The sequence below is a fragment of the Argiope bruennichi genome, chromosome 2 (genome assembly GCF_947563725.1).
Source record: "Argiope bruennichi chromosome 2, qqArgBrue1.1, whole genome shotgun sequence".
NCBI classification, from domain to species: domain Eukaryota; kingdom Metazoa; phylum Arthropoda; class Arachnida; order Araneae; family Araneidae; genus Argiope; species Argiope bruennichi.
In genome coordinates, this window is record NC_079152.1 from 28,496,277 (window position 1) to 28,523,242 (window position 26,966).

A 26,966-nucleotide genomic window follows, 5' to 3' on the forward strand; every position below is an offset into this window, starting at 1 on the left:
CCGAGAGCAAAGGGTTAATCGAAGTCCCATTTTTAAGCACTTCAATAGTGAAATAGCAATGTCTATGCATTTTCATAATAGCAAATTGCTGTAAATGTCTCAGAAAATTAAAAAATTGTTAAGTGAGGAAAAATATTCTTTAGAAAGTCCTTAAAGAATCTTCGAGGAAATGCAAAGGAAATAAGTAACAGTACGCAAATATTCTTATCAGTGATTGATGTTTTAACTTTTCTTATCAGAAGTGGATCTTTTAAAGATCTTTCTAATAGCCACGCTCAAGAATTGCTCGAACAAAACCTCGACTAATACGTGATAATGCTTACGAAGTTATTTTTTGTAGTTCCGAATACACAATTTGAGAAAACTTCATTGAAAGAAAAAAAAGTTAATGATTAAAGATTTAATCTCAGTCAATCGAGCTTTTGATCATCTAAGGTGTTTACGGTTTTAACTAAATCAGATAATTGAGGTTATATTATATTTTATAAATCTAAATGCAACTTGAAAAAAAGTTATTTTCGAAACCTATATATATATATATATATATATATATAAAATAATTATATATTTTCAAAATATTTATAATATTTAAGATAAATCTCTAAACCAAAGAAACAGTTACCAAGCTCAAATCACTGGACAGATTTCGCCACTTTTTATTTTATGTGACTTCTAAATATCATCAATGGTTGATATCTAGCCATCCACATCACCATTTTTGTGAGAAATATTAATAACAATACTTCACTGAATATACTCCGTGACTAAAACTATTGCACATATTCTTACTCAATGTCCTAATTTTACTTCTGATCGTTTAACTCACTTTCATTCGCATACTTTAAATTTACAGGACCTGGTGGGTGAGAAACCTCACTTAAAACTTTTTGACTTTTTAAAAGCCATTGGTTTCTTTCATAGCATTTAAAATTTGAGATTTATTTTTATTTTTGTGCCAAATCATTATAAATCACTGACCTTTTAAACTTTTGACGTTTTACAATGTATCCTTGTTTTGTTTACACATTTTACACTTTTATGATGGAACTATTTAAATATCCTTGTGGATGACGCAGCTTGTCCTAAATTGGTCCTTGTTCCAGAAAACCTTAACTATACTATACCATACCATACCGTGACTAAAAACCGCGACAGAGTCTCCCTGTGCCAATCACAGTATGATTATAAGCTGGGAATATCTTCATCATCTTCGAGTTCATTCTGCCTAATCTGAAGCTCACACACATAAGGTTTCTAATGTTCTCTATTCTAAAGTATTAGCATGTCCCAAAAGTTTCTTTCTCATCGCGACCTTATCTGGCTCTGCTTGTGTAAACATACAGGCTTTTCTATTAGCCGTCTATGTCAACGAAGCTTAACGAAGTTGTCCCAAAGCTCTAACTGTCACAAAGCCGGGACTACACTCCAAAAAAGGTCTTTTATCCATTTGGTGACATTGGAAAGGTGTCATTTTCTACGAGCACCTTCCTCAAGGTGAAAGAATAAATTCTACGAAATACTGAGATCAACTGGCTCAACTGAAAGCTACCATAGCAAAAAAACGGCCAGAATTAATGAACTGACGAACCGTTGTTTTCCATCATGACAACGCGAGACTACATATTGCATTTGATGGAACTATTTAAATATCCTTGTGGATGACGCAGTTTGTCCTAAATTGGTCCTTGTTCCAGAAAACCTTAACTATACCATACCATACCATACCATACCATACCGTGACTAAAAACCACGACAGAGTCTCGCTGTGCCAATCACAGTATGATTATAAGCTGGGAATATCTTCATCATCTTCGAGTTCATTATGCCTAATCTGAAGCTCACACACATAAAGTTTCTAATGTTCTCTATTCTAAAGTATTAGCATGTCCCAAAAGTTTCTTTCTCATCGCGACCTTATCTGGCTCTGCTTGTGTAAACATACAGGCTTATCTATTAGCCGTCTATGTCAACGAAGCTTAACGAAGTTGTCCCAAAGCTCTAACTGTCACAAAGCCGGGACTACACTCCAAAAAAGCTCTTTTATCCATTTGGTGACATTGGAAAGGTGTCATTTTCTACGAGCACCTTCCTCAAGGTGAAAGAATAAATTCTACGAAATACTGAGATCAACTGGCTCAACTGAAAGCTACCATAGCAAAAAAACGGCCAGAATTAATGAACTGATGAACCGTTGTTTTCCATCATGACAACGCGAGACTACATATTGCATTTCATGGAACTATTTAAATATCCTTGTGGATGACGCAGTTTGTCCTAAATTGGTCCTTGTTCCAGAAAACCTTAACTATACCATACCATACCGTGACTAAAAACCACGACAGAGTCTCGCTGTGCCAATCACAGTATGATTATAAGCTGGAAATATCTTCATCTTCGAGTTCATTATGCCTAATCTGAAGCTCACACACATAAAGTTTCTAATGTTCTCTATTCTAAAGTATTAGCATGTCCAAAAGTTTCTTTCTCATCGTGGCCTTATCTGGCTCTGCTTGTGCAAACATACAGGCTTATCTATTAGCCGTCTATGTCAACGAAGCGTAACGAAGTTGTCCCAAAGTTCTAACTGTCACAAAGCCGGGACTACACTCCAAAAAAGCTCTTTTATCCATTTGGTGACATTGGAAAGGTGTCATTTTCTACGAGCACCTTCCTCAAGGTGAAAGAATAAATTCTACGAAATACTGAGATCAACTGGCTCAACTGAAAGCTACCATAGCAAAAAAACGGCCAGAATTAATGAACTGACGAACCGTTGTTTTCCATCATGACAACGCGAGACTACATATTGCATTTGATGGAACTATTTAAATATCCTTGTGGATGACGCAGTTTGTCCTAAATTGGTCCTTGTTCCAGAAAACCTTAACTATACCATACCATACCGTGACTAAAAACCACGACAGAGTCTCGCTGTGCCAATCACAGTATGATTATAAACTGGGAATATCTTCTTCATCTTCGAGTTCATTATGCCTAATCTGAAGCTCACACACATAAAGTTTCTAATGTTCTCTATTCTAAAGTATTAGCATGTCCAAAAGTTTCTTTCTCATCGTGGCCTTATCTGGCTCTGCTTGTGCAAACATACAGGCTTATCAATTAGCCGTCTATGTCAACGAAGCGTAACGAAGTTGTCCCAAAGCTCTAACTGTCACAAAGCCGGGACTACACTCCAAAAAAGCTCTTTTATCCATTTGGTGACATTGGAAAGGTGTCATTTTCTACGAGCACCTTCCTCAAGGTGAAAGAATAAATTCTACGAAATACTGTGATCAACTGGCTCAACTGAAAGCTACCATAGGGAAAAAACGGCCAGAATTAATGAAATGACGAACCGTTGTTTTCCATCATGACAACGCGAGACCACATATTGCATTGGTTTTAAGAGAAAAGCTTTTACAGGGCGTTTACTTTTTTTTTTTTTTTTTTTTTTTGATTGGGATGTTTTACCGCATTCTCTATACTCTCCAGATCTCGCTCCATCTGATTATTATTTCTTTCTACCTTTAAAAAATTATCTTCGTGATAAGCGCTTTAAACCCATCAGCGAAATAAAAGCGCACCTCGAGGATTATTTCTTGTCCAAAACACAACAATTTTGTAAAGAAGGCATAATGAGGCTTCCTGAGAGATGGAAGAAGGTAATAGAGCAAAAGGGGTTCTTATATAACAAAATAAATAATATCTTAAACAGTAATATTGTGTATTCATTTCATATTAGAAATAGGAAAGAAACTTATGGGACACCCTAATACATTGAACGTAATTACATTACTCCAGTTAATACAAGCTGCGTTTTCTCTTACGATTTTATCGAATATTGAGTTCAATAAAACGGGAAATGTGTTTATAAATTGAAAGAAAAGGCAGGAATGTAAGGACCATACTAGAGCTATACCCACTGAGTGCAAAGAAAAACATACAAGCGCTAGCAATTAAAAAAAAAACATTTTCTAATTAAAAAATAAAAATAATAAATTATTTTACGTTCAAGATTTATCATACGAAATTTATGTTTGTACGATCATTAGCTCTAGAGCGAATGGCTTATGACACGAAACGAGTGAAATACACGAGATAAATCCGAAAAGCAGACATGAAAACAAAACGCACAAGTCGACATAGATAAAAACTTCGCGTGACGACACTAGTAGCAGATTCAATTACCTGTCACGATAATGGATAAAATCGAGAAGGAAATCACTCATATGTCAAATTTGTGATTTCTTTAGTGATTTTCGTTGGATTTTTAGTATAAAAAATGGATTTAATTAAAATTTTAGTACATTTTTTTCAACATCTCCCTCACTAAAAATCTGCTAGTAGCCCAAAGTAATAAATGTTAATTGTTTTTAAACAATAGCTTTACAAATAAATTTATTTAGCTAGATTAATGTCTCGTTTTAAATTTATGCGAGCTTCATCGTTATTACTAATCATTTTCACATTCTAAAACCCTCCGCGTTTTTGCTCATGCGTCAGGATGATTTTATTTAGTCAAAAGAAGGGTGAGAGAAAAGGTGAAGTATAATTTAATTTAGTTATATTAACACCCTGTTTTAAAGAAGCACTAGGGCTATTTAGTGACGGACCTCGTAATTCTGAACCGCGGTCAGATGACGAGGAGGATACCTGAGCTGGAACCTCCTCTCCAAACTTCCACACGACACCAGCGGGAGGACGTTTGGTTCCAACGAATTTACTGTGACCCAGGCCCGCTTACACGACGATTTTTCGGTGAAATCGGGTCTCAAACCTGAAACCCTCTGGCTCCAAAGCCGAAACCGTGTCACAGCGGTCCAGGCAAGATGAAAAGAAGATATATTGTTCACGCATTAACAATAAAAGTGAACTCAGATTATACGCGGTCTTAGGAGACTCAAAAACTGCAGATAACTCATGATATTGTCAGTAAAAGATACTAACTCACAATAAAATACTTTAGAGCAATTTTTATTTACTGAGAGGGCTCTAAACATAACATTACGATAAATAAATAGAAGATTTCCGTTCATAAAATTTGGTAATTTACATTTTTACAAAGTAATTTATTTATTTTTTTAGGTTAAAACACTTTTTTATTTGTTCAGATTAACAACGTAAATAATAATTTCAGTTACATTTAATGATATTATATCAAATATATTCGTGCCACTTCTGAAATTTTTTTGATGAAAGTTTAAAATTAGCCACATAATCAATCAATACGCAATTCTGCATTACAGCAAAATAGTACCATCAGAAACGACAAGACACCCGCATATATGTAGAAAAAAGAAAAATGGATTCGAAAAATATCCAATAGGGCGGAATTCAAAGCCAAATAATGAAGAACTCCGGAAATGAATACATCCTTTAACATCTCACCCCTTAACGATGTAGAAACTTGCCTATACATCACCGAAATAACGTAAGCCAGACCCGCGTATATGGTGGACCTCTGGTGGAATCAATTTTTCCAAACCTCAAACCTTTCTTATATTATATTATAAATCTACAGTTTATATTCGATCTTAATGAAATTTGGATGCATACTCTTCAAGATCAGAGGAAAGTCACTGACATTTTTTTTTTCAGAATTCGAAATTTATTTAAATTATTAATGAACAAAGAATAAAGCAAATTTTCAGTGCTTGCAGAATTATCTTCGAAAAATAATAGCTCGCGCAAATTGATTTTTACACTGTCTCAAACTTTAAAAAAAAAAAAAAAAAAAAATGCCTATTTTATTTAAGCACAAATTTTCTCTAATTTTAACACAGTTTTAAATTTCGATTGATACACAATCTGTCACAATATTTTTAATGCTGTGATGAAATTCTACCGATTTCACTGTTTTATATAACCATTCGATCAAGTGCTTTAGCCAATGTTAAAATTAAGGTAAGAAAACGCATAATTTGACATTAACTATGAAAGAACATTCTCACTTTATTAATTTTGCAGAATATGCAGCTTTCAATTTGCATGTGCAATAATCTGTAGTATACTGATTCCTAACATTCATAATTTTCGATCTTGTCAAATAACAAGATTAAATTTCAAACACATGCATTCCGTGTTAATAATTTAACAGCCTGCAATGCAAAACTTGGGGCGAACAAACTAGTCTCCAAAGGCGACTAGTATCAAATAAATTTCATTAAAAAAAGAGTTAAGCGAAGCATACAAAGATTTTGCAAGCATTGAGATTTTATAGCAAAAGCATAAACTATAACAAATTTACTGGAAAAAGAAAAATTAAACGTAAATATATCTGAATTCCGTAGTAATTGTCTCATTGAAATTTTGCAGCATCAGTTCATCCTTAAATCAAGGAGAATAAACAATTCAAAGTATCAGTTAAAATTAATGTCCTTTTTTAAAGGTCATTCTGGGACAGACTGCTATTTGATCCTTAATCAGAAGGGGGAAAAACTTTAGTAGCACCTCTTTTTCCCCTTGAGCAGAGAGCGCCCCCTTGTGGCATTTTACAGAAGCCCCTTGTGCCGTTGACAGACAAGCAGTTGAACGGGAGACCTGCATCCCGAGGTCGATTTTTTTTTTCTATGCGCAATCCTTGCGCTAATGCCGAATGCTTTCGGTTGGAAACGGTGGAATCCCTCCACCATACTGTTTACTTTAACTTATTTGTTTATGTGTTTTTTTGTAAATTAGTGTAGCTGTAGCTGTGCTTGTGTAGATTAAAAATATTATATTTAAAACCGGGCGGTTCAGTAGAAAATCGCAACACTCACTATACTTTTCAAATTTTCTCATCACACCAGAAGAAGAAAGCTTAAATTTAATGAGCCTAAAATCCACTGGTAAAACATTAATGCAATTTGATTCTTAAAAAAATAAAAACCCTAGATTTTACAAAAGTTTTACACAGAAAATTGTATTGCAATATTTTATAAATCGAACTTCCATGCGGTTCAGCCAATAGCAAAGCCTTAGTTGTCAATCCTTTCCTCGGATATCTATACAAACGATTATCTATTGCCTTTTATCATTCTTATTATTTTAACATAATAATATTCTAAAAAAGCAGACGAAAGAAGTCCATACGATGAAACTGCGCCAAGACTGTAATCTTGCCCTTTGTCAAAAGCCAATAAATACTCATAAGATCAACATAAACTGATCATTTCTGACATTTGAACGAAATCACATAAAATCACTGATAACAAAAACACATTAACACTAACGGGAAATCGAAGCTATTAAGCACCATCCAAGCCAGTAAACAAGATAATGTTGCCTGTTGCCATGACACTTACAAAACAAGATATTTTATTTGCAAAACTACATAAATGCTTCACATTGTACATCAGATAAAATAGAAAATATGAAATGCAATTTATATGATTCATATATTTAATTGCAGTGAATATAGTTTATCCACGAAATATAAATTGATCAAACATATAATAAGACAAAGCGCGGGGGGGGGGGCATCTCCATTAAAAAGAAAATTTCAAGCCTAACTTTCTTTATCTTTTCTTGGCAATATTTTAGATTTAAAAGATTGGATTTTGATATCTATTTCCACAAAAAAAGATTGTTTTTCTTAATGCAGAAACTGTCGAAGATTGAGCTTTACGCTGAAACATGCTTGAGAAAAATCAATCCATCAGAAATTCTAACCTCCAGAAGGATTGCATCTGAAAAGAAAAACTGTTTTTTCTGTCGGAAGAAACGTACTGATCGTTTCTTTCATTCCATCATTTAAATTTCGGTGTGTTTCGTCCCCGACATCGTAATTCAATTCCCATTCTTTAGGAATAAAAGCAAATCGAAATCGTCTGGTCAAGAATTAGATGAAATCGTCCATGAAAAAGAATCGTATAACTAAACTATTAAATTTCTTTTAACCATAAAACATGGTTTGTCAAGTTATTTAGAAAGAAAAATAATAAAAAGAAAAAGTTGTAGTGATGTTTTTCAAACTGCAATATAATCAATCAAACAAAAGTTTCCGAATTCGTTAATGTTATGAAATAAATGTTTTATATAAGCATTATTTTATAAGAATTTCAAATTAGCTATGATTAAAAATAATTTTCCAATCACTTCGGTTCACAGTAATTTAACTTCGATGTTGCGCGGGTTTATTCATTTTTCCGCGGAATCAAAACGCTGATTCGACAGATTCCCTTCTAAAACTATACAAGTTCAGAATATTTTCTCACGGTGGCTCTTTTCTGTTTTCTGCCTTCTTATTCATTGCTCGCACCATGGTATCTACAAATACATATTGACCAAACATTAAAAAACGGATTATTCCTTTAATGTTATGAAAAATACAAAGCTGTGAGTGCGAGCAAGAGAGGTTGCATGCGTGTACATGGGGACAAAAGCGAAACACTTCTGTTCGCAGCAGAACCCAAGAGCGACAAAGTGAGAAAGTTTTCTCTTAATGCTTTTACTAAGAGATTCTTATAAAGATTTTTTTTTTTTTTTTTTTTTTTTTTTGAGATTTGCTGATTTAGGAAAGGGAATCCTTGGAAGTTACGCCGTGTATGTTAAGGATTTTAATCCCTTCTCTTGTAGCGTGAGAATTAGCAATTGTTTAGACCACGTATTAGAAATAATTAAATATAAAAGTGAGATTTCGATCAGGAAACTAAATATACATATAAAAATGGTTGAAATTTGAATGAAATTCAAATGATGAGAAATGCAAGATAAATGATTCCTTAATGAGCAGTCACTTATTATTTTTGGTATTTAAATCAATGATTGCTGCATGGTAATAAAGCATAGGACAGAGCATAGCTAAGCATGCATTATCCTGTAGAAAATAAGTGCGCAAAATAATATATCTGCAATTATTCAGAAAAATTGTTTTTCTTTGAAAAAGAAAGAAAATTTCATTTACTGTTAGAACGTTTTCAACTCTTCACGCTTTTTTTAACTCACTGAAACCCAATTTTATGATAAAAATGATTTATTCTCTTTCTTTTAATATATTAATAAAACTGCGCTTTCAAACACTTTTTATTTTTGTAATATCCAATTTTTTTTCTAATATATACCCTAATTTATTATCAAAATTACTATGAAATCTTACAATCAAAATCAAATTAAAATGAATCAGCTAATTGATAATTAAATTTTGAAACAATTGAAATATTGTATCATCATCGAAAACACACAACTGTACCAGTGTAAATTGAACCTTTAAAAACATGAAAGAAGCTAAATAAAAGTATGTAATAAATCGATTAATAAGCAAAAATATCGATTGTACGTTTAAAGAAAATGTATATCTTTCCTGTAAATAAATGTTTAATTCGACCGAATAACTAGAAGAGGCACTGATTCAAGTCGCATAGAAGGATAAGAGGCGCCAACAGAACTGAGGTTGGATGACAGCGTAGGACATTGCTTCCAATGTATGATTAATTTTCCATCTTTGGTCCTGAGACGCTATCAAACTCTCAAAACTGAGGACAGTTTAATCAAATAGAGTTAAGTAGTTGGCTCATAGTCAAATTAGTTATGCCTCAATATCATTTCGAATTTTGACACATATTTTTAGTTACAATAAATAATTGTGTTGATGATGTTTCACCGTGGAATTTGTGTAAGGTCACAAATACCTTACATCGTTTGTGTCTAGAAGTGCTGTTCTTGCATATGCCTCAACCGCTACCTGAGTTTTGTTTCCGCTACCTGAGTTTTCCGTTACCTGAGTTTTTGTTTTCCATGGAATAAACCGTCTTCATCCATCATCGAGCTATTCGGATTTCTTGCTTCATACACGTAATCGGCGATTTCTGTAGCAACATTTTCTTCTACAAATTAGTTATTAGCAAACGAAAAAATGGATTACCCAATTAGCAAATCAAACATATGACACAAAAATTTAATCTATTGAGGGTCAATTCTATTCCAAGAAATTAATCTATTTCTCCTCCTGTCTTATTAAACACATTGATATTCAAAGGAATCATAATTCGTGCGATGTCATAGTCATATGACAAACATAATAGCAATCTCATCTGTATAGGTAACTATATATTGCACTGTATGGCACAGTGAGATACATAGATGAAATCTAATGCAGGAGAAATTGAAATTCTTAGTATTCAAAAATTGTGTGTGTGTGTGTGTGTGTGTGTGTGTGTGTGTGTGTGTGTGTGTGTGTGTGTGTGTGTGTGTGTGTGTGTGTGTGTGTGTGTGTGTGCGTGCGTGCGTGTGTGTGTGTGCGTGCGTGTGCGTGCGTGCGTGCGCATAAGTTATTCAATCCAAAAAAAATACGACACTTTTCACACTTTTCAAATTATCACGCAAAAAGAAGACAATTGTTCTAGAAAAACGCTACTATTTAACTAGCATGCATTATAAGCAAATTTATTATTATTCTAAAAGTTCAGTTTATTATTATTCTTTTAAAAGGTAGAATTTCTCCATGTTAAATAATTTATGTTTTTTGGTTATTAATTATTATAAATAGTATGGAATCCCCAAGTTCGCTGTCTCTCGAAAATAGTGGATGAAAGCGGACAGGTGACAACTGATGACACTTCTAAATGTCATGAACTTTCAAATGAAATAAAATTCGACAAAACTGGTACAATTATTGAGGCCAGCAGACTTATAATGGGGAGGAATTTTATTAATTCGCGTTCTGTTCTGTGTCTTAGATACAAATTTTGAAATCAATTTTAAACTAACTTCCTGATGAACCTGAAACGTGAAACATAGTTCAGAACTGGATGGCAATGCATTATTAACTCGCTTTCTTGTCGTTTCTATCTGTTTATTGTTTGTTTAAAAATGTTCATCATCGACAGATGGCGCCATGCTAAATCGTTAATTCATCGGAAAGTTAGTTTAAAATCGAAAGGAATGTATACATATACACGCATCATGTTTTTAAAACAAACTAAAAAGTATTAAATAATTTCTCCTATTTCTATTACAATTTTTAACATCATACAGATTTCTAATCCATGCAAATTGTCCTGAAATTTTTTGAATTTTTAAAATTCATGGTCATAAATTTTAAAGACAGTCTGCATGGGGTTAGGAATTTGTATGGTGTTATAAACATATATATGGGGCTAGGAAAATTTTAAATGTTTAGTTCGTGGTATATCAATATATTTTTAAAACGTGGTGTGTGAAATAATTATTTAGATATTCTTTACGGAATACATTAAAAAAATTGTGTTTTTGAGATTTTTGTCAAAAATGGCAGGTCACAAATAATCAATGATGATTTTTCTAAGGATCATAAGTTTTCATTGAAATAAAAATTGGCAAAATCGGTATAGAGGTTGGGTAGAGGGACTAGTTCTTTGATTATTCTAATTAATTTATATATAGATCTGGTAGAAATAAAAAAAAAGTTGTTATTTCCCACTCATAAACACACTTAAGTGGTAATATGCAGCTTAATTTTTAACTGATTTCAATTGAAAAAATAATTTTATTATGGTTTTGCTTTAAAACTGATTTACTGGGTGCGTTTCTATTTCACACTGAGATGATTATTTGATTAATTAGCAGGTCTTAAGTTTGATCTTAGATACATCTATGAAAAGGGATTGAAAATCGTAACTGCTGATTTCATTACTTTGTTTTTGTTAAATAATTATTTTAATTGAATAGTCAGTGAGCCTAAGTATCTGAATAATAAATTTCTAGATAGAATGAAGCGTTATTTCCAACTTTATTCGACTCCTCTTCTTAATTAGAAATTCCTATTAAGTTGTTTCCAAGAGATCGCAATTCACCATACAAGTATTCCCCCAGTAAAAACAGAATAAAAGATAACATTTCTCAGATGCGATTTTCTAAGGCCCTAATGAGATAAAAATTCTTATCTTCATTAGAAGTCAAAGACAACAACACATTCCAATAATCGGTGTAACCACTCAAATCTGGTCGCTTCAATGAAACAAACAGAAATGCCGCGAATATTTCAAAGATTTCTTGAAAACTCCTCGCCTATCTTATTTTGAAACGGAATTAATTTGGAAAGAGAAAAACCCACGCAAAGCGAAACTAAATTACAAATTAATGCACACACGATGCATGTAGGCGTAAATTCGACATTCACACAAATTAAATCTCTAGATACCAAAAACAGCGAAAAGAATATTGATACTGAAAGACGATGTTTTTTAAATAAAGAAGAAGGGAATAAAATCATTTAAATGAGTTCACAATTCAATTAGTATATATATTTCAATTAATAGAAATATCCTTTCAGGTTGATAGGAGAAGATATGGGAGATTTATTTTCATAAAAAAATAAAATACTCTTTAATGAGTTTTTGATATTTGAACTACATAATAAGAATTCAAACTCAAACAATTTACGACAATACGATAAAAGACAAGAACAATTTTTACTATTAGGCTTGTTTGTGGGACCTTTTAAATAAACCTGTTAATATATATGCAAATTAAAAGAGATTTACATAAAAGCATATAAAAAATATTGAACTGGTTTACCTTTTTCAGATGATTTGTAAATGTTGTTTTCTAGCTTTGAAATACAAAAATGATAATGGGATAAATTTATGTGACAATATCAGATGACGAATCTAATTGAATGCGTCGTCTAAATATGAAATTGCGTCGCTTAAAGAGGTTATGTCAGTGATTTGCATTTCAATTTTTGTATGCATTTTGAGCAACCTTTTTCAGAAGAAAAATATTGGATTATGTTCAATCTTTGGCTATAATGATGGCTATAATATTATATATATATATATACCAAACGTACCATGGAAAAAATTTTAAAAGTAAGATCTCATCTCTCTCAATAGATTGAGAACTATGCACGCACGTTTCGTGGCAAACGATTATCCTTTATGCTAAAATTTGTCAAAAAAATTGATGCCAAATATAGTTCGCCATTATAATTTTTTTGTATATTTATAAAGAATTTAATAACATAATAAACAATTGTTAAAATTGAAATGCTTTATCTGATGACTGCATCAAAACCAGCCAAACCAGTGATATGCATAATTATTAAATAGCTTATTAACAAGTAATATAAAACAAAATTTTTAAGCCAATTCCTACTTCCGCAAGAACTGAACTCGCATTCTTCCCCTTCATGTAAAAAATACTGAAATCATTGCATTTTACCGATTGAGCTACTGCCTGTTGATTTCAATTTTCATTGCAAACTGCTAAAACTCTTTTTAAAGTATTAAAAATTAGTTAAATTTAATAATTAATGAATTAATATTTGAAAAAATTGTATAAACGTCACGTGTCATCCACTACAAGTTTTAAAAAAATTATTTGAATTTGAGTAGATGAATAAAAAGTATTTTATTATCGATTGAAAATTTGAACTAGATATATAAATATGTATAGGGAGAGTGTGAACTAATAGTAGGAATTGAAAAATAAAAAAATAATAAATAAAATCTTACTTAATCTATTATAAATCCTAAAAGGAGATCAATATATTTTAAGAAAGTATTTTTAACAATACAAAAATAATCTTAATGTAAAAAGATAAACAATATTTAGTAAATTAAATAGAAAGAAAAAACAAAAAATACTATGTGCTAAATTTAAATCGAAAATTTGCAAATTGGAATTACATTACTGAAGAAAATATAAAGCAAATAAATAAAAAGCAATTATTTCAATCACAATCGTGTATCTGAAATGGAGGGAATCATTTTACGTTTATAATGTAAACATGAATTGATCCTATTCACATATTAAAAGTATTCTTCATACTTAATATCCCATATAGTCATGTTGGAGTCATGTTGCTTTTCATTAAACCAGATAGTCTGCCTTCAATCTGTTAACTAGGAATTCTAACCGATTCATTAATATGAATCCAACAAATATATAATAAATAAAAAAAAAAATTTCGAAAAGTCGTAAAATAAGATTTCAGGAGGAATCATGAATAGGATTAATTCACGACTTAATTGCACCGATTATTGCATGACGTGGAAAATTATTTTCGCCTCACGCAGTTAAAGAAAAAATAACAATCCAAAAAAAAAAAACATTCACTAAAAAAGCAATTTTTTTTATTTAAATTGTGTTAATATTTTATTAAAACTGTCACAAATTTAAAATTCTTGTGCAATTACGCCCATCTGATTTTGAAAGTTTCTTTTTTCTTTTTTTTTTTTTTTTTTTTTTTTTTCAGCTATATGTTATTTGCAAAAACTTAGTTTCAACTACAATAAAGGTAATGCCAAGCAAAAAAAAATTATATATAAATAAAATAAAAAATATTTTATAAAATATTTTTAGTTAATAGAAAGTGGGAAAAAATTATACGTTAATAAAACTGCTAATCAATGAAAAGGAACTTTTTTAAATGATTTTTGAACAATAATACATTTTGAAGTTCTTGAGGGAAAACGCTAACATTTTCAATTAATTTTTAGACAAAAAAAATCTAATAAATTAACTTCTCCAATAATTGAGAAGACAATCATTGAGACTCTCCAATAATTGAGACTCTTCTCTAATAAATTGAGAATCTACTACTACGAATCAAATTTGATAGCTCCATAACTAACAGATTGGCCTATAGAATATTTTGAAAGATTTTTGCATCACAGATCGCATGATGCAAGTCACCAATATACCTGCTATATTATATTATCCTGTTAAAATATCATAATTTCAATACGGTATTTATCTCAGCCTTAATAATATATAAAACTATTTTCAACTTCATTACAAACCATCTACAGCAAATGATCCTACAGACCATTTTTACCATTCGGAACTATAAACTTAAACTAACACAAATACCATAAATACTTCGAGGCCCTCCTGAAAACTCCACGAGCCAGCGATATTAATTTAGAAGGGAAATGTGACACAAGAAAACAAAATTGAATTCCGCTCTAATACCTAGCACAAATACACAACAAACATGTACGGTGTAAACTCTACGCGTACCCAAATAGGCTCTCCAAATAAATAAACATAAAAAAAAAATTGAGAGCAGCAGCGTCTATTGAAAATGGAAGAAAGGGCTGCTTCAAATATTTGTAAAGGAATGGCACAGCGCGCAATTTGTGAGGCGTATAACATGCATCCAATTCCTCAGATAGCATTAACAAAGGCAAGAGATGAGAAATTGATATGATGAATTCCAAGACCATTTTCCCGAAATAAGAATCTAAAAATGGAAGTGAGCACGCTCGTTTGAAGAATGAGTTCTGTATGAGATACGTCTGCCGCTTGAATCAGCACGATCTCGGTGAGGGCAGATAGGGCTCTTCTGGGATAGGGCACGTTCCACTTTTTTGTGGAACAGACACTTGTGATTGCTGTCCCTAGCAATAAAAAGGGCACTTCGATGACAAGTTTTTACTCTCTTTCCGATGAAATAGTCTTTAAGGTTCCTTTTATTAAGCGAACTAATAACAGAAGTGCCGAATACTTAAAATAATGAGAAAGAAGGGAATTCGACAATTCGGAAACCGAGTACTGCATTTTATATGTAATGACTTTCGGTTTGATCTCTTCATTTTTAAAAAAAAAACTGTTGGGAGATATGTCTCAATGGAATTTAAACATAGATGTTAACTAATTAGGAATTAAAAATCATTGATTTTTGTTTAATTATGAATGGGTCATTATTAATTTAAGAAAATGTAATCTATATTTCTGCTTTGTTTGTTTAAATTGTGTTTTTTATAATTTGTTTGTCTATTTTAATGTATTCTGTTCTTTTTTTGTTTTTGTTTTTGTTCGTATACCTCGTAAGGTTTCTTTTTTTATATATTATCTATTAAATTATTTAGAGATTTATGATACTTTAAGGGTGAAAAATAATTGCTTTATTTTATATCAAAAGCATCTCTACTTTAGAATTGACAAATCTTCACTGTCTTGATTTTTTGATTTTTCAATAAATGTTAATCTATGGGGCGCTTCTTCCCATCGAAAATCCCATAGCTCTATAATGGTGAGCTGGTCCATAGAGTCTTAAATTTTTTAAAGATTATGGATCATCTTCCAAAAGTGGTTATAATAAAAGTGGCTAAATAAGTCTGAATATTTCTGAATATTTTAATATGATTATGTTTATAGGCAAGCAAACTATCTGCAAATTATGTTACATCATGTTACGTTAATTAATATGACAGACATTATGAAAAAACAATTCGAATTATACAAAACAGACCGTGGGGCCTAGAACACCAAACTGGCACGAAGTTCCTTTTTAAATACACTCTTAACGAAAGATTTCTGAAAATTTTAATTAAAAATCAATTAATTAAATAGTTCAAATTAGTTAATTTAACAAATCAATTAGTTCATTTAATTCAAAAATTCTTCGTTTGTCGTTAGCAACTTCGAGGCATATAACAATACAAATGTCATTTTTATATTAATTTAAAATTTTTAAAAATTATCTTTTCAGAGATAATATTATTTCCGAACAATTTTTTTTACTAATTTTAATAAATGATTTAGAGAGTTTCAATTACGTGTGTGTGCGTACGTGCATGTGTGTAATGTGCGTTCATGTATGTGTGTGAGATTTAAAACATTAACATGCTACGATATTTCAGATTAGATGATTGAATCTCCTGAAATTTTCAAATAACGAATTCAAACTTTTTAATTTTTCATGCCAATAAAAAGCTAAAGATTCTAAATTATAAGTTCGCACTAAAGTAGCAAAGAAAAGTTTTTGAGTTTTATCCTTTTATAAGGATTGAATTTTTCATTTAATATGTTAGCAAGGTAAATTAACTATTTTGCTTTTAAAAAGAAATAAATGCAATTACCTGCTTTCCTCCGTACAGGACTCATTAAATTTTCACCAGATCCTTCTTATCCCTTGGAGCTTTGTCACTGTAACATTACTAATCCAACAGTCTCAAACAGATGTTAAAGTACGGAACATAGATGATGAAAAATGAAGTGACTTTCAAATTCAAGTTCAGAACAACCTATAAAGAAAAAGCAGTTTCCACGCTTTAAAAAAAGACAGCGCTAAGCAAAAACACATTTCAAATATTTTTGGAAAAAGAAAAATTGCTGGAATGAGACAAGCCGTTTCGCCGCGTGGAGAATGGGGGTCAGTCGTGTGTTAAAAATTCTGTTATAAAAACTCACTGCACTTCTCCGATTGAAAGTAATGTGAAAGCTAAATAATAATAATAATAATAATAACTTCAGAAAAAAAAGAGATGAGTTAATCATCTAAGTTTAAGCCTCCATCAATACAGACTTCACTTCTAACACCACTGCATGCCCCTGATAAAGAATCATGAAGATTCCCAATCAGTGGGAAAACTGACTCCACTAACATTTCTGATACTCCACTTCTTCAAGTGAAAGGTATATTAACACATTGCATACCGGTGACGAGACTTCTCGTTTTTAGCAGGTCGGATGTTGTAACCGGCTCACGAGATATCTCGTTTTTAGCAGGTCGGATGTTGTAACCGGCTCACGAGATATCTCGTTTTCATGTTTTTTTCAGCTAAATCAATGCATAACCAACCAGATGCAAATAGTTAACACATTAAGGACTACAAAGAAATCTGTAAGGCGTACGCATTGTTTGTGTTACTTACGTTCTTATATCATATATATTGATTTTTTATAAGGTAAATTCCTATTTCATAAATTAGATTTGATTTTTAAACAAAAAAGTGGACAATTATTATATCAACTGCAGAGAACACAATAAAAATAAATTATACTTTATCCAACTGAATAACAGTATAATAAAGCAAATGAAAATTCTAATGATTCTAGCAAAAAGAAAAATGCATAATTAAAATTACAATGAATTTTTGTTAATCGCATATTTAAACCGAACTATAAAAAGATCTGGAATCTTACAAAAATGCTTCCAAAGACAATATTTGAAATTCGAAAATGATTTCTTACATGAAATTAAAATCATTGAATATTTCTTGTTTTTTAATACCGACATTTTTAAAATTCCAGTTATTTCGCCGCTCCTTTTAAAAACATTCAAATCTAAAGGAAGGAAAATAAAATATTTTAAGCACTGAATATTTAGCCACAAAAAAGAAATATATATATATATTCGAATTCGTTCTACCTAATTATCTACTTTCAATGGACCTCAACGTTTTTGTTAAGATTTTACTGGAGCATTTCTCAGCAAAACTATTTTTTAAGCAATTAAATCGAATTCCATTTAGCCGCAACAAAGAAAAACAAGTGAAATATTATGTCTGAAAGTATCTTGTCGAAACATTTATTCTAAACGCAAATGAAAGATGAAAAAGTATCACAAAAGATTTTGAAAGGTGTCCAAATGTTTTTATGCACGATTTTACATCTGTAAATTACATTCCTTATTATTGAGCTGTCTGGAACTAAATGGACCGTATCAGCTACTGTCTATTATGCATTTCATTTACTGAGTTTATTAATTTTAATAAGTTCCTTTATTTATTTTTATTTTTTCAAATACACGTATGTGCATTGAAGCAAATGGAAATGTGATTATATAGTTTTTGAATAACTTCTTATTTTTGAAAATATAGCAATGCATTGAATGGTGGTCATACGAGAGTAAAAGAAAGGAGGAAAATATGGAGATAAATAAATAATAAAAATTGCTTTGAAAGGAATGCAAGTATATGACTTCTTTTTCGTTCTATTGGTACTTAAAGCATTTACGTCAAAACCAGAACAAATATACATTAGTTAAATCGACAAACCAAATAAAAAAGACGTTTAAAAAAATGAGTAGAATTATATTTAATTGATTTAAACCGATAGAAAAATAATGTTTTGAATACCTGAATGAGGAAAGACTTCAAAACTCAGTTTCAGATATGAATTTCATTCATAACTTCTTGGCGAAGAGAGAGTTTGCATTTCAGTTCTTTCATAATTTTGCAGAATAGGTAATAAGACATTGACATCCAAATTAATTACACTACGCTATTGTATGAGAGAGAGAGAGAGAGAGAGTGTGTATATATATATATATATATATATAACATATTTTAACAGTTAAGTGGCCGAGAAGAAAAAACTTTTGAAATTTCAAAATTTCGTTTCATTTCATTACGGAGAGCATATCACGTACAAAGAAGAAGCGTTCAGTTACGTCAGTCTACATTGCGACACATGAGCAGAAGAGACCGAAATTTTCCCTTCAGTGGATTTTACTATCAGATTCAGTTCAGTTAATAGGACTAAATTAAGATAAAAATTAGAAAAATAATTAGGATTTAAATTAGATTAAGAGATATCATTGCATGCATATTATATATATATATACATATATTAATCTAGTTTAAATCTTAGTTAAGTTCTTAATTTTTATCTTAAATAAGTCCATGTTACTTTATTTTTAATTTTTCTTTTATTTCTTGGTCCAAATTTCTTGAACTTATTTCCTGATCCTTTTTTTTATTATTATTATTATTTAATTATTTCTAAAACGCGCTCCAGGAAAAAAAAATTTCCAATTTGTCAGGCTCCAAACGAAGGGATAAAAATTCCTAACACCTAAGCATTCCTTTCAGAGATATTTCAGATTCCCTTTACTAAGTTTACGCATGACAAAGAAATTCCTGTCAGAATATCATAGCGAAATGACTAAGGCGAAAATTGTCTGTCACTACTTTTGCATCGCGATGTAAACTGACTCATCTCTTTATCATCGATTTTCTTCTTCGTGTACAAATTATGTCTCCTGTGTAAAATAAATTGAATTTTACTCAAAAGTTTCTTCTTTTCGCCCATGGATCTGCAAAATCATGCTTACAGTCCCTTAATCCCTTTCAGCACAAAAGTATTTGGAACCATTTACATATGGCATTTAAATAACGATTAAATAGAACCAAACGCAGAAGATTTAAAATAATGAATTGTAATCATTTAATTTAAAATTTTATTTAAAGAAAAATATTATTTGCAAATAATGTTCTAAAAAAACACGTTATTTGCAGATGCTGTATCTATGGATAAAATGATATTTGCAGATAATGTGCCTATGGATAGAACGCTATTTGAAGTTACTTATCAAATTAAAAATTGTTTACTTAAGAGTTCTGAATTTTTCCTTTTGTGTGAGATAATTAATGAGATTATTAAATAAACATGCGTCACAAAATATGTTGCAGGGTTTTTTTCGTTCGATTTCTATAGTTTCCATTAAATTAATTTTTGAATTCTAGAGTCCAATTCAAGCAACGGCTTACGAAGGCATCAACATTTCCTTCCTAAGCAAATTATCGATAATAATTTCGATTATTTGTAGGTTATCTATTTTTGCGCAACTACAATTTGAATTTTTTCTTACAGATTACTGATTTATATTTTCAGTTGGATTAAATATTAGGGTTCTAAAGGAAATACGAATAATATATAGTAGAACAGATTTTATATCCACGAGATATACTGTGAAAATATCTGTTAGTGGCTATCATTTTAAATTATTTAGATTTACAGATTATTCATTTATATTTTCGTTCAGATTAAATATTAGAGTTATAAAGGAAATGCGAATAATACGTAGTAGAATAGATTTTATATTCACGAGCTATATTGTGAAGATGTCTGTTAATCGCTATTTTAACCCTTTCTAGGGCCGGGGTAAGTATGCTTCCCACCAAATTTATCAATCTTTGTATGAAATTATGTAGGTTGGCATAAGTTCTGACAAATTTTTTTAGTAAAACAGAAACTAAGATGCTTCAGTTCTTTATCTCACACAAAATGATGTCTTGATTTGTCACTTAATTATTAATTGGCCAAATTAATTAATTAATCAAAGTAAATTTATCTAATAAACTGCATGAATCTCTTTTCTTATTCTAATTTCAAGCCTAAAAGTATTTTAACATAATTTAACTAGAAAAAAAATGGCTCTTTAAAGGGTTAAAATGAAATTAGCAGACATACCATGGCGGCTAACAGATAGTCATGGTATGTCTGCAATTCCACTGCAAGAAGCGTTTTCTAAGAAAGATAAAAATTCTAAACTTAAAGAGTTACAACAAAATTCAACTATCACGTGCTCTCGTATCTTGAATATCAAATTTACATAAACTAAAATAAATTCTGCTCTCAAATGTAGTAGTAAATTAGCCTTCTAAATGCAGAAATACAAACTGACATGCTTGAGATGCAAAGAGTTTTCAAAGCTTAAATTCGATCTTCGTATAAAGGAAAGAATTTCGTTAGACACATAAAAGTGCATCACCGTACTCAGCGGAAATAGACAAGTTGTAATCCGAGGTTTGGAACGGGTAGAAATGGATTACAACTTTTTGTTTGGTTAAACAAACGTTGTAGCAATTTAAAAGAAAGAAAGAAAAAAAACGTGGATTTGTCTTAACCAGTGGGAAAATCGTGCGTTGTCGTTATGGGAGTGTTGTAATTTATAGTGATGGTTTCTGCAACGTTAAATTACATATTTTTAATTAATTTTCAGTTAATTGGTAATTAATTTACAAAAATTATTACCATATTTTCATAAAGAAAATAATGATTATTATTATATTTTCATGGATAATATATCTACTATAATGTAGGAAATCGGTAAAATTTTAAATAAAGAAATTTTAATTAAACTGTTACTTATCTACAATTAGTTTTAATTACGAATTTAACTTTACTACCAGTTTTCTCTATTATTTTTGCTGCCTTTATTAACCGTTGTTCACGATAATGCAGACAATTTTGGATGACCATTCATGAACTGCAAAGTGAAAATAAATATGCTTGTAGAGATAAAAATATTATTTGTTAATAATAATAAAGTATCTAAAAAATAAAATCTATTTCGAATGAAAAAAAAAATAAATAACATATAAATATCAAATCACACTAAAATGCACACGAAGAAACAGACAGGCTTGTTCTTAAACAATTTAAATATATTTCGTCAAAAATGTCATACAAATTCACAATATTTATACACATTTTTTTTTAGATAGGGACATTTAATTATAGCCAACTATCCAGTTACCACAGAACTTAGCCATATAATCGGGATTTATTGTGACTAACTGTTAGTATATTCAGTATCTGTCTATGCCGGCGGCTAATGCTCTAGCCTGACAATCTCTCTGGAGATGTCGGACCCCTTACCCTTCTCCATATAGACACACTATGTCGAAATAATCCTGTGCTCGAAGTCACTAATCTCTAATAGCCACTTTCTTGTTTGTGGAGGCTAACCCAGCCACAAGCGTCATGCATAACCCGACTTCATCTCCTTGACTACTAGCATCCCGGAGAACCGAGACTCAGGCCCTGCTTATCTTCTATTTATTTACGTCGTAGGGTAGATGTTCCCAGTAATTAACTTACTCAAACCAGTTATAACATTTTTTGGCTTAATTATCCAAATCATTAAACTCATCAAACAAAACTGTCTTAAATTTCACCTTTTTCAGTTATCTCGTTTTACCCACCTTGTTTGGTGGGTAAAACGAGTTTGTTTTCTCAATTTTACCCTACCTATTGAAGTACAGGGCTCTTACTTCTTATCGCCCTCACCACCCACAACTTTCAACACTGCTTTACACAAGAAACTCACACCAAAGTTGAAACCAACCTTTTAATTCCCTTTCCACTTAAGTGGCAAAAATATTCCTTACCTATCGTCATAGGTCTTTGCATCCTTTTCTCTGTGGATGTACTTACTACTTTACCAGAAAGATCACAAGCTTCAAGCAACATTCCTTACTGTCGCAGCAATATATAACTTTCTTTCTGACTCGTAGAGCTATAATACACCTTTTGTTCCAAAGCTAGAATCAAACTTGGCACTCATCACCCATTCCAAACTTCCCGTAGTTATACCATACCGAGGACCTACAATATACTTCACACCTTAGTACATGGCCGGAATTCACCTTCCCCATTAATATGAGCCTTTAGAATATTTTCGAAAGGGTGGCTCTTACCCAAACACCATCCAAAATAGAGAAGGAGAAGAAAAAAAAAGACAATAGTATTCTTTTTTATAAAACTCGATTACTGATAAGACTTATGAATTTCAGAATGACTAGGAAATACGAGTAATACAGAAAACAGTGTCTAGTAACGGAAATGCCAGTAGACAAAAATAATTACACCAAGAAAGAAAATGAAATTTGGCAAGAGATGACCCACCCTATCTTAATCATTCATCAAACATAATTAGAATCGACGAAGTGCTATCAATTATGCAAAGAAATGCACGTTCAGTCGCAAAGTAATAAATATGCAGACAGAGTAATAAGGAAGGCGATTTTCATGATGCACAGCTTCGTTTTTGTTATTTTCCTCTTCTAAACAGTATCTCTACATCGGAATTACGCTCTTCGACTCAAGAGATTACATAGAATACAAACCAGAGTGGTAGAAATTTTTACAGCACCATTTCAAGAAACCTATCAAGACCTTTTTAAAAATTTAATCAATGTTTCTATTTAAAATACGTTTTTATAAATATCAAAACTATGAAAGACATTGAAACAAAATACTAAAAAATAGTTATTCATCAGAATCGGCCAATTCTCGGCAACTGCTCGATATAAATCAAACGATAAAATCGGCATATAAAATAAATAATTATTTATAACTCATTTTTTTTTCACTTTCAAACCTAAGTTTAGTTTAATTACATTAACGTCCAGTTTAAAGCAACAGTAGGGCTATTTTGGGATGGACCTCTTAATTTTGAACCACGGTCAGAAGACGAAGACGACACCTGAGGTGGCACCCCCTCTCCACACCACACCAAAGGGAGGACGTTTGGCCCTGACGGAATTATCGCGCAACAGACCCCCTTACAGGACGGTTCTTCGGTGGAATGGGGTCTCGAACTTGAAACCCTACGACTCACAAGCCGAGACCTTACCACCAGACCACCACGGGCCCCTTTCCAACCTAAAAATTGTTAAATATATTTTGAAAAAGATGTTTAACACATAAAATTCATTATTCAATCTTGCTATTAACCAATTAGTTCTTCGAATTTACATTGTAAGCCTAATAATTTCTGGAAGTTACAGTGCTTTGTCAGTCATCAATGACTGACACAGAACTTTCCGTTCAGGCAGCATCAGTCATTGGTGACTGACAATGTCCTTTCATTTTGTACCTCATCAGATACTGGTGACTGATTTTGTACTTTGCGTTCAAGTCACATCAGTCACTGTTATCTGATGGTATAATTTTCGATCAAACTGTGTTAGTCACTGTTGTCTGATAGTATAATTTTCAATCTAACTGTGTTAGTCACTGTTGTCTGATAGTATAATTTTCGATCAAACTGTGTTAGTCACTGTTATCTGATAGTATAATTTTCGATCAAACTGTGTTAGTCACTGTTGTCTGATAGTATAATTTTCGATCAAACTGTGTTAGTCACTGTTGACTGATAGTACACATTTTTAAAAAATGGTGTTCCCTCGAAGAATGTTAATCTGGAGATCACAAAATAATACGCCTAATTGGACGCAATCTTATCACAGATCTCTGATCGTCAGCATATAAAAAAAAATCGTACATCGCAGGCTGGATGGAAACGACGCTTGGTGCTTAATGTGTCAAGAAAAATCAAATTCAAGCATTTCATTTAAATCCCAGCACAACATCCATGTCCCAATCTTTACAGATAAACTGAAATATAAAAGACCGTAACTAAACACTAGCATAATTGATTCAAAGAAAATATTCAGTTGAAATCAGTGAACAACGAAGTGAATTTTCTTAAATGCCAGAAATATGAAATTAAGAAGATTAGCCCTTTGTACAAAAGCGGTTCTTCTCAACGGCCATTCTAGTCTAGAAACCATTTTGACATTTTTTTATTTTGGTATTTAAAAATAATATCTACATACATTAAGAAGCAACTAATCAATTTTTCCGAGAAAAATAATTAATAGAATTTATTTTTTAAGTCTCACAACAATAGAATGGACCTTTGTATGCTGTGAATAATAATGCATCCAATTATTATACATCCGAATGCAAAGGGTTAAAACGCTAATTTATCATAGAAAAGAAAACAAAGATAAAATTCATTTTGTAAAAATCGGTATCCTTATCCTAAAGCCTAATAGCAGTCATATTAACCCGCTAACATAATGGTCGCTCGAAGATCTACAGAATTATTTTCGCATAGCTCCTTCGGCATTGGTTGTGTGAAAATTAAATAGTTCTTTCAACCACGGCAGAGACACTTTAAGCCGCCATAAAAGTGGTATTGAAAATCAACTTGATGTATATTTATAAGAAATTATATCCTCATATAGGAAATAACTTCGAATAATTCAGAATGATAATGCAATGAGCATGTAATGAATTTATAAAATATTGTAAAGCTTGTTCCATCAATATTTTTTTTTCCGATGAATGATTCGATTTAATACCTTAAATCAAATTATTGTTTTTGTTTTTTCTTCTCGATTTCGTGGCATCCTGCTCCAGGATAATATCGCCAACTTAAAGTTAGCTTTATATTTATTATTCCCGATTTTAATATGAAACAATAAATTAGTGGGTGGTTCCTACATACACTATCTAATCTATATATCATAAGTTAAGTACTCAAAGTATGGAATCGATTTGTGTCGCAGAAACAATGTCAGTTGTACAGAACAATGTATCACTTAATGTACTTCGAAAGTAATCAACATCTTTCACGAAAATTAATGTCTCACTCTCTAAGTCGTTTCACTTTAGAGTGAGACGAGTTAAAAGCATTCATCATAACTAGTAATCCGAATGACACTCAACTGTCTTCATTATACTAGTTAAACATCGTAACTGGTTCTAATTTACATTAAAATATTAAAATTTAAAAGCATTCTTTTTTAATTTACAATACTAAATGTTTGTATTAATTTCCTGCCAATATGTCTCTTATCGTAATAAATTTCTTTTAAAAAAACCATGCTTATTTTTTTTTTCTTTTTCTTTTTTGCTGTACAGTAGACTCCCGATTATCCGCGCCTGCCGCACAAAGTTTTTTTTTTTTTTTTTTGACTGATTTTTTCAAAAAGGTGTAGTTTTACAGTTATGCTTTTGTAATTACATAATACATTACAGTATTAAAACAGTACATATGTATTAATTTTTCTGTGTATCCTTGACGCCTCTCGTAAGTACAAAGCACTTTTCTGTTTTCACTCACAAAATGTATTTTAGGTTAGTTTTGAGTGATATATTAAAATATTAAGCGTTAGTTAAACATTTCCTGCTGTTTATTTTACGTTTTATTGTACATAAAACAATTTTTCAAAGTTGGAATGACTGTTTTCTTTTTTGCTATACCCGTTTTTAGCTTTTTTCGGATTATCCGCGATTTATGTTATCCGCGGCGGCCGCGCCACCCAATTCCGCGGATAATCGGGAGTGTACTGTAGTTGGATAGAAACATTTTTTCCTCCACCAGATGGCAGTCAAATAATAGTATGTAGTTTCACATTATATTGTTCCGAAAATTAAATTTTATATCCATTTATTATTAAAATTCTGAAAATACTCGTTTAAAAAAAAAGTAAACAATTGCAATGTATGTAATGTTTAAGTGGACGCAAAATCAGGGCCGAATTAGTTAATCGCCTTTTGACAACAGCTCGTAAATTCGTAGAGTTTAAGTGCTTGCCTTGGCGGAAATCTGAGAAAAAAGCTATTTCTTTGGAATTGGATAGTACAAAAAAACGAGTTTAATCGAGCAATTTTCGATTCGTGCTATAGTGGTTCAGTCCAGGATGTCAAGCATTTGATATCTGAATGCACCAAGTTTATTCCGGAAAGACGTAAACTCAAGAACTGCCTTCGAAAGAACAATATAGCTTGGCCTCCTCATTTATCTGCCTTTGTACAGTGTAAATCATCTTTCATTTCCTTTTGTACATATATCAATAGTATTTTTCCACGTATGATTTAAACTTTACTCCAGTGTGTTTGCCTACATATATTTGCATATATACTTATGTATTTTTATTTTGAATATTTTATTTGATCATGCTTCTTCAATTGTT

General features: G+C 31.3%; 1 long non-coding RNA gene across 1 annotated transcript in view; it reads right to left on the minus strand.

Annotated features, from left to right (window-relative positions):
• LOC129989858 (uncharacterized) overlaps positions 1 to 26,966 on the minus strand; it is a 70,107-nt gene that overhangs the window by 23,331 nt on the left and 19,810 nt on the right. The window contains exon 2 of the long non-coding RNA XR_008785824.1: positions 16,767 to 16,931. This is a non-coding gene — a long non-coding RNA (uncharacterized LOC129989858). The remainder of the gene's footprint in view (positions 1 to 16,766; positions 16,932 to 26,966) is intronic.